The 8,820-nt window shown below is 27.4% G+C and overlaps 1 long non-coding RNA gene across 1 annotated transcript; it reads left to right on the plus strand.

The window, feature by feature from the left end:
• The first annotated feature begins 2,963 nt into the window (after positions 1-2,963).
• LOC140670345 (uncharacterized) lies at positions 2,964-5,185 on the plus strand. The gene is made up of 3 exons (XR_012047546.1): positions 2,964-3,283; positions 4,086-4,209; positions 4,941-5,185. It is a non-coding gene; the product is annotated as an uncharacterized lncRNA (long non-coding RNA).
• The last annotated feature ends 3,635 nt before the right edge of the window (positions 5,186-8,820 follow it).

Raw genomic sequence — 8,820 nt, forward strand, 5'->3', positions numbered from 1 at the left:
ATATGTAATAAAATATATCGAAGTAACTTTTTTAAAAAATAAGAAAAAAACAAAATAATTTTTTTCTTGTTATTTCTTGTTAATAACATCTTTTTTCTTTTTATTGAAAATTAAAAAAAAAGTAACGCTTGTTCGCGTTTTAACATAGAACAGGAAATGCACGTGAAGTATTCGTGCTCGGTATAAATTCTGATTTATCGTCCATGGCGATACTTTATGGAACTACGTGCATGCGCGATGGCTACTTTATAATCCAACCCCTCGGTCGCTTCCTGCTATAATGAGCAGATAACGATAATTGTGGTAATAAACGGTGATGATAAGAAGCAACTTTCTTCTTTTCTGACAGGCTAACACGCATCATGAGATGCCGCTGCTATTTAAGTATGATGGCCGATGATAAATGTTTATTGCATGCAAAAAGAGCAAGTGCTTTATATTTTCAGACGCCTCCGCCAGGGCCAATGCATATTAGATACTTTCACAAAAAGAAGCACGATTCAAGACTTATCGATATGAGTATATTATCTTCAAGATTTTGTATACAAATATGTATATATTATATAATAGTCATATCGATAAGTCTTGAATATAATTTCATTAGTATTGTTCAATCTAGCATTGCTTAAATAATTTTTTTTAATTTTTCTGTTTTGTATTAATTTTTGGATATCTAGAAATTTTTAATATTTAGCATTATTATTTTTATGAGAAATTAATCTAACCTAACTATTTTGTACAACAGTTCTTTTTCAATTAAAATATTTCTATTTAAAATTGCATAAGTTTTAAGTTAGTGCAATTTTTTTATCATTATTTTGTAAAAATTGTATATAACTTTTTTTGATTGTTTTAAACTCAAAATATAACGCTTCTCTTTACTTTTATACAAATAAAAAAACCTATATTGTAAAAGTTTTTTACGCAATAATACATATACTTACAACAATTTTTTACAATTAGAGTATTTGCTGTCTTTTTTTATCTTTTTAAAAAATAAAATTTAAAGATTATAAAATATATGCGTTGACAGTTATTATCAATTCTTATCTTATATATATATATATATAAAATATCTATATATAAGGAAGTGTTTGTATGGATCACGAAAAGCATAAAACAATTTATTATAGGTCTATAATATTTATCATATAAATGTCATGTTTACTTCAAAACTGGCTTGGATAAAAATTTTATTACACACAGATTCTGCTATAAAGTTCAGCAGGTCGAATACAATCTCTACTAAAATTTAAATCTTGCTTTGCTAAATGTTTTGCAAAACTAAATTATGAAAGCAAGTTTAACTTTTTTTGTGGTCGTTTTTAATTACTATTTTTAGTGAAGTTATTGGTGCAACAATTCCTAATCTTGCGCCTGAATTAACAGATATCTTTGAAAAAGTTATCGACTTAATAATGAGTTTACCGAGAAAAGTCACAGTAAATCAACTTTATACAGTTCCAATGGTGAGGCCTATGCCTGTACTCTAAACTCTCAGTGTTCTCTAAAAACAATTTTACAATGTAAGTAAAATGTGTATGTCAGAAATATCTATATAAATTTTAAGAAATTAACTACAGAGGATTCTATAGAAATTATGAGAATATATTTAATAGCTATATCTTAAAGTTATAAATATTTAATTATAATAAAACATTTTTCTTATTATATGTATATGTATATATTATATATGTATATGTATATATATATATATATATATATATATATATATATATATATATATATTTGATATTTTTTTCTTTCAGATTTTTTAAATTTATAACGACATGATAAAAATAACAATTCTGTCAACAATCATGTACAATTAAATTGCGAAAATATTCTAGTAATAGTATTAAAAATTAATCTTAACACTCTTAACAAATGAAACTTTTTCAATATGTCAAACATTTATTTTTTCTTTTATGAATGTGTTTATCGATAAAATATATTCTGCCTATTTATGTAAATAAAAAGAATGAAATGAAATAAATAGTATAAAAGATAGAGAAACATCTTTTAATCTATAATTAAAATAATCCAATATAAAATTATAAACACAATTTATTTTTGCGGCTTATATAAAGATGATATTATATATAATATTAAGCTTGCTCTTAATTTATAGCAATGACTTAATATGGTTTTTCTGCATTAGTATTTTCAACCATAATATATTTTTTTTTTTCTCTTTATGTGTTACTGTATATATATATATATATATATATATATATATATATACTCTCGGATATATAAAAATAACTTTTAATAATAAAATTATTAGAAACGATAAATTGTAAATAAACTTCTTAAAAAGAAAGTATCAATTTATGAGTAACAAGTAGACAGTAGCAAATAATTGACAGTTTTTTGTAAAAGAAAAAAGAATATATAATAGAGAAGACACATATAATAGTTATTGCTATTTTTGTTGTTATTTTATTCTCAGATTTTAGAATTATTAGCTTTTATATTAATACCAACAAGCTTTCTTTCCTATTAATTTTTAATTTGAATTATAATAACAATATCGTTTCAATGAAATAGATATTTCACATAAGAATAATTTTTCATAAAAAGTTATAGAATGCGATTTTTGTAATGAAATTATTCAAAATAACTAGTATTAATATTCGAAATAATTAATATAACATTTAAAGATTATAAATTATGCGTGTTGATAATTATTATCAATTCTTATCTCACATCTATATATTGTAAAGAATGGATCACGAAGTGTCCGAATGGATCACGAGAAGCATAAAATAACATTGTTTATTACATGTATATCTGTAATATTCATAACTATATAACTATCATATTTATTTTAAAACTAATACAAAAATATAAAACTTGTATAAAATTAATATAAAACTGATATAAAAATTTATAATACAATTTTTTATTACTTAGATAAAAATTTTATTACGCACAAGTTCGCCTATAAAATCGGACAGGTCGAATACAATCTCCAATAGAACTTAAATTTTGCTTTACTAAATATTTCGAAGAAATAAACATAAATGAAGGGAAAAGCTTTTGTGTTTGTGCTTGTCTTGATTCTAGGAATTATTATTCCTAGTAAAGTAACTGCAACAGCTGTTTCTAATGCAGTTCCTTCAGTCGTAATTCTTCAAAGTATCATAGAGGACATTATATTGTTCTTGACATTTTTGGGAGAACTTCCACCATCTGTCATAAATGTTATATTGTATATTGTAGGACTTGTGGGACACCTAATAGCTTTCTTCATTTCATTATACTCATAATGATTTTACATGTAAGTAAATTTTTTAAATAAAAAAAATATTTAGTGTAAATAATAAATATATAAATTTAAAATACATAAATATATAAATTTAAAAAAATATATGTATAATAAATTTTTGGAATTAGCTAAACTATTTTTAAATTCTATAAAAACTTATAATACTTATAATAATAGTAATACATAACACATTTACATTACGTGTCAGAAATATAAAATAAAATGTTTACATATAAATTAAAAAGAAATTAACTATAGCAAATGATATATATTCCATAACAATTATGAAAATAAATTTAATATTTATATCTAAAATTTGATGAAACATTTCTTATTATAATAATAACGCGTAAAATCTTATTTTATATATCTGACATAATTTATTGTATATATACAAAGTCCGAGATTTAACCGAACTATTAAAATGTGTTCTAAAGGTCATTCTAAGTAAAAAAGTTTATATACACTATAGATTAACTTGGCTTATATACGTTATAGATTTAATTTAGAGATTAATTTGACTCATTAGTTATTAAGACATAGACAATTATATTAATATTGTAACTAACAAAAAATATTAGACATTTATCATTTTTTCATGAATATTATTCTCTAAAGCTAAATGTCTTAAGACATGTTTTAAAAGTTACTTAACTTTTTACTTGACACTTTGAAACTCTCTACTAAAAAGTATAGTATACCCAAAAAGGATATAACAGAATAGTAAAATTGCTTTGAAGATAAAATTGCTTGAAGATAATTTAACATAGTGACTATCTGACATGAGAGTAACTTGCGTTATGTAACGTTTCAGCTTCCGAAATCTCTCCGTTAGGGTGTTACGTCATTGCTACAACTGTTTCTAGTTCTGTGCCTGAAACAGACCTTAAAAAAGTTATCGACTAATAATTAAAATAATTTTATTGATAAAAATTGAAGTAAGTCTCTCTCCTCCTCCACTCCTAATAATTGTACCGAACATCTAATCTAAACTCTCAGAGTTCTCTAGAAATAATTTTACAGTATAATTAAATTTTTTAAATTATAAGATATCTATTGAAAATAATATGAATATATATATATATATATATATATATATATATATATATATATATAAAATACATATATCATGAATTTCTTTTGAATGAATTTTGCTGAATGACAGATGATTAGCTAATAGACTAACTATTAAAACTTATAATAATAATACATAACATGTTAGTATATTATATGCACATCAGAAATGTCTATATAAATTAGAAAAAAATATTAACTATAGAGCAGATGACAAAAATTATGGGAATAAATTTAATTTTAAATAAAAATTTAAAATTACATCTAAAAGTTTATAAAACATTTTTTCTCTTATATGTATATATATATAAACATTTATCATATATAATTTTTACTTTTAATTAATATATTATATTCTATATATATAGAAGACAATATATTAATTAAAAATAAACATTATTTATGATAAATATTTCTTTTTTGCAAATAGCATTTATTTCCACATCAAAAGCAGTTCATTGTGACATTTATAAATTATAAATACTTTAAATTTAGTTTGCATTGAATCGTGTAATTTCTTTCGTATATAGAAATATTCTGGATAAAAACTTTTTTATTTTAAATTTGATAATATTATTCTTATATTTTCTTTCAGATTTTTAAGACCTGTAACAGGATAAAAATAACGATCTTGTCAACAATCATGTACAATTAAATGGCGAACATCTTTGTTAGTAACATTACTAAAAATTTAATCTTAACAATCTTAAAAACATGAAAATATTTGGTTAGGTAAAATATTAATTTATTTTTCTTATAAACTTCTTTTGTCGACAAAATATATTCCATCTATCTATATGTAAATGAAAAGAATAAAAATTGAAATAAATAGCATTAAAGAAGAAATATTATTTAACCTATAAAATTGAAGAATTCAATAATAAGTATATTTAAGATAAAATTTATTTTTGCAATTTATAATATTGATAATAATTATAATATTAAATCTGTTCATAATTTAGAGTAATAACTTAAGAAAATAAATGTAAAAAGATAAGCTTCTTAAAAGAAAAATATCAATTTGTGATAACAAGTAGAGAACGATAAATAATACTGACAGTCTTTTTCTCTTGTAAAAGAAAATATAGAGAAAATATAGAGAATACTCATACATGTATACACATTATATAATAATCGGTATTTTATATAATCATATTATTTTATTCTCAGATTTTTTATTTATTAGCTTTTATATTAATACAAAAAAGTTCTGTTTTCTAGTAAGAAATATCGATTTTGAACATAATGGCAGTATCGTTGCGATTTATTTCACACAGAAATTGATGAACAAAATTGTAAATATTTTTAAAAGATTATGGAATACGATTTTTGTGAAATTACTTAAAATAGTATCATAACATCAGAACTCTGGATTTTAAAAATATTGATATAGATTTCAATGTTTCTTAAAAGCTTTTCATTCTTTATGTACAAACTGCGATATCTTTGTTACAAATATCTCTAACATCTTACTTTAATAACATCTCTAAAAACTTACATTGAAATAGTTGAAATAAAACATATTAATAAAATTTCTAAAAACTTATGTTTTTAAAAAAGTGAAAAAGACGCCAGGAGGAGATATGTTACCTACACCAATTACTAAAAACTGTTATATGTATTACATTAGAAAATTATTTTACAAAACAGTTATTTTAATTTGTACATATTAACGAAATTGTTAAAATGACAGAGCATTATTCACTCGAAGATTTCTTCGCCAAGAATCGTACAGTGAAATTCTAAACATGCCGCCGTGTGTCGACCTTCGCGAAACTTGAATTATCGCCGCAAACGCGGCCGGTCGGTTCAAATGAGATTCGGTCAATGGGAATGCTTGGGAATGCTTTATACAAGTTTACTATGCACGCCAAGTTTACCTAAACGTAGTTAGCCGCTATGATTACGGAACTATTGTTGTAATGCCACGCGGTTGATATTCCAAACGTCTCTGTTTGAACATTATCATGTATGCGTTCAGGTAGCGTATAAAACTCGATAGCATTTATCCTCGCTCGACATACTTGCGCGAAATTAGTTTTAATTATGTGGCTTTTATGCATTACTTCCTTGGCAGTTGCATCACGTTTTTCGCCAGAGCTACGTACTCGGAGCGAGCGAGCGATCTAATTTATCACGGTGGCCGGTCAGACAGTCGTGAAATTGCATTCTCGCGAATGCACGCCTGACATAACGTTCCTACATCACCGTTGAAACTTGCATTCATTGCTGGCAAATCGCATTATAATGTTACGTATATAATTATTATTATCGTTAGATATTATTAATATTATATTATCGTCGCCGTTGGCATTTCGCCAGAGTTTAATCAAGCGTTTAATATTGTAAAAACGTTTTATCTTTGACGTAATAAGCACAGTTATACCGTTGTAAATTTATTGCATTTTGCGCCCTTTGGGTCGTAAGCTCATTATAAGGCTAAAGAAATGCAATCCTCAATCTAGCTAACGCGAACGCGACTCAAAGGGGTATAAAAATTTACCTCGAGGACGAACTGTTATTTTGCTTAAAATATTTTTCGCGTGCACCTTGCGTATTTGGCATTTTAGATTTACATATCGTAACGAAGATTTATGGAGGCCCCCTTACGATTTTATTCGCGCACAGGTTTATATTCATTAGCCCTTCCGCGAAATAAGACACGCGATAACTCGGCGCGCTCTAGAGCGCCTTTATGAAAGGGATCTAGTAATTTTTGGCGGAAAAATACGCGTATATGGCTCACCCTATATGCATAAGTTAAATAGGCTCGACGTGGCGTGCAAGGTCTATTCCTATAATCTGATTTATTGTCATCCGAATATGAAACATTGGGCGCACGAGAACGCGCTTTGCATAATACATTTCATGGTAGTTCGTGACGATCGTTTGCAATTTGCCTACGTCTAGCTTAACTATTTCATAAATTGCATCGCGTCTCGCGGAATGATGAACGTAGTTTACATGAAACAGACTTCGACAGTTAGCTTAAACTTAGTTTGCTCGCGGACGAATAAATTTTGCAAACACATTAAAATTCCAAAACGATGATTATACGATTAATCTAAATAGGCGAATTGTATCATGTCAATTTGGTTTGCTTATTTAATTTATGCGATTTATATATATAAACGCTAATTATCATTAATCACTACGTTTAATTGCCGCAATTGTTTTGATATATTAGTAGAAAATGATTCCCTCACGTTCTATCATACGCTGCACTTGATTCATCATTATAATAATACACAGAATGACACTTTGTCACACAGATAATATGCTCGTTTTAATCAAAATTTTTCAATTTTATTCTATCACGCAATAAGAATTATTTCATACATATATTCCTGATATCTTTTAATCTTACAATTACACATATAATTGCATACCATTTGTCTTTTATATTTCTTATTGTTAGTATATTTTTGTAATTATTAATCTACATTATTGCTTCATAATTTTCGTATTATCAGCTACGTGTTGTCTACTATTGCTTCCAACGCTCCTCTATTCCTTTTATTTCTCTTGCTTTCTAGCAGTTATTATCATTTATTCCCGACGCATCGTGCGTTTATCACTACGGCCAGCGCATTCTGTTGCATTCGCTGTCTGATTTATGACCGCGACCAACCATGCAGTTTATGAAACTGTACTCGGCGCACGAATATCCCGGTTAGATAATACATCCCCGTCGTCACTCGTGACTTCTATACACTGTTCCATTAGCCGTGCGACAATGCGGATAATAGCAAATGTCGGTGACAGTAATGTCAATGATCATGCCAGGCGGTAAAATTCCACGTTTATTCTCTCGGGTAAGAGCGACGAAGGTGAAATTAGATTCTTGGAAACTTTCGTCGCGCGACTCATCGCGAAAATAATCAATTGTGCCTTTCAAGTTTTTACGGGAAAGAAACCTAGATGACTCGAAAATTGACGGTGACACGCACGATGAATAAAATATGAATATGTATATGTCTACGCTCGGTTGAATCTACGATGTAACCGATTGTAAATAACTCCCGAAATTATGCAAAGTATTTTGCATAATTTGCACACAATAATGGCGATAATAACTGCCGGGAACGAGCCTGATTAATTGTGCGCCGACTCTCTCTCTTTCTCTCTCTCTCTCTCTCTCTCTCTCTCTCTCTCTTGATTTTCGAGAGAGCGACTCGCTTGTTTTTGCGTTATCCGCGATACGATCATTTTTGCTGTCACGGGCCCAGCGGGCGTATCGTCGTTTCACGGGCTCGTTTTACGGCGTGCAAAACGTCCCCGTAATCTGATTTATCGTTACGGACAGCGGAACAGTTTATAAAATTGGATGCGCTCGAATACTTCCCGTACGGTATACAGGCTGATTCGGTTAGTACTACTATTCTGAGCATCCCGTCCATTTCACAACTGTCGCAAAACTCATGTTTCCACGACCTGTCAAAACCTATCGACTTTAGCGCGAACGCGAACAGTTA

The sequence above is a fragment of the Anoplolepis gracilipes genome, chromosome 10 (assembly GCF_047496725.1).
Source record: "Anoplolepis gracilipes chromosome 10, ASM4749672v1, whole genome shotgun sequence".
Lineage (NCBI taxonomy): Eukaryota > Metazoa > Arthropoda > Insecta > Hymenoptera > Formicidae > Anoplolepis > Anoplolepis gracilipes.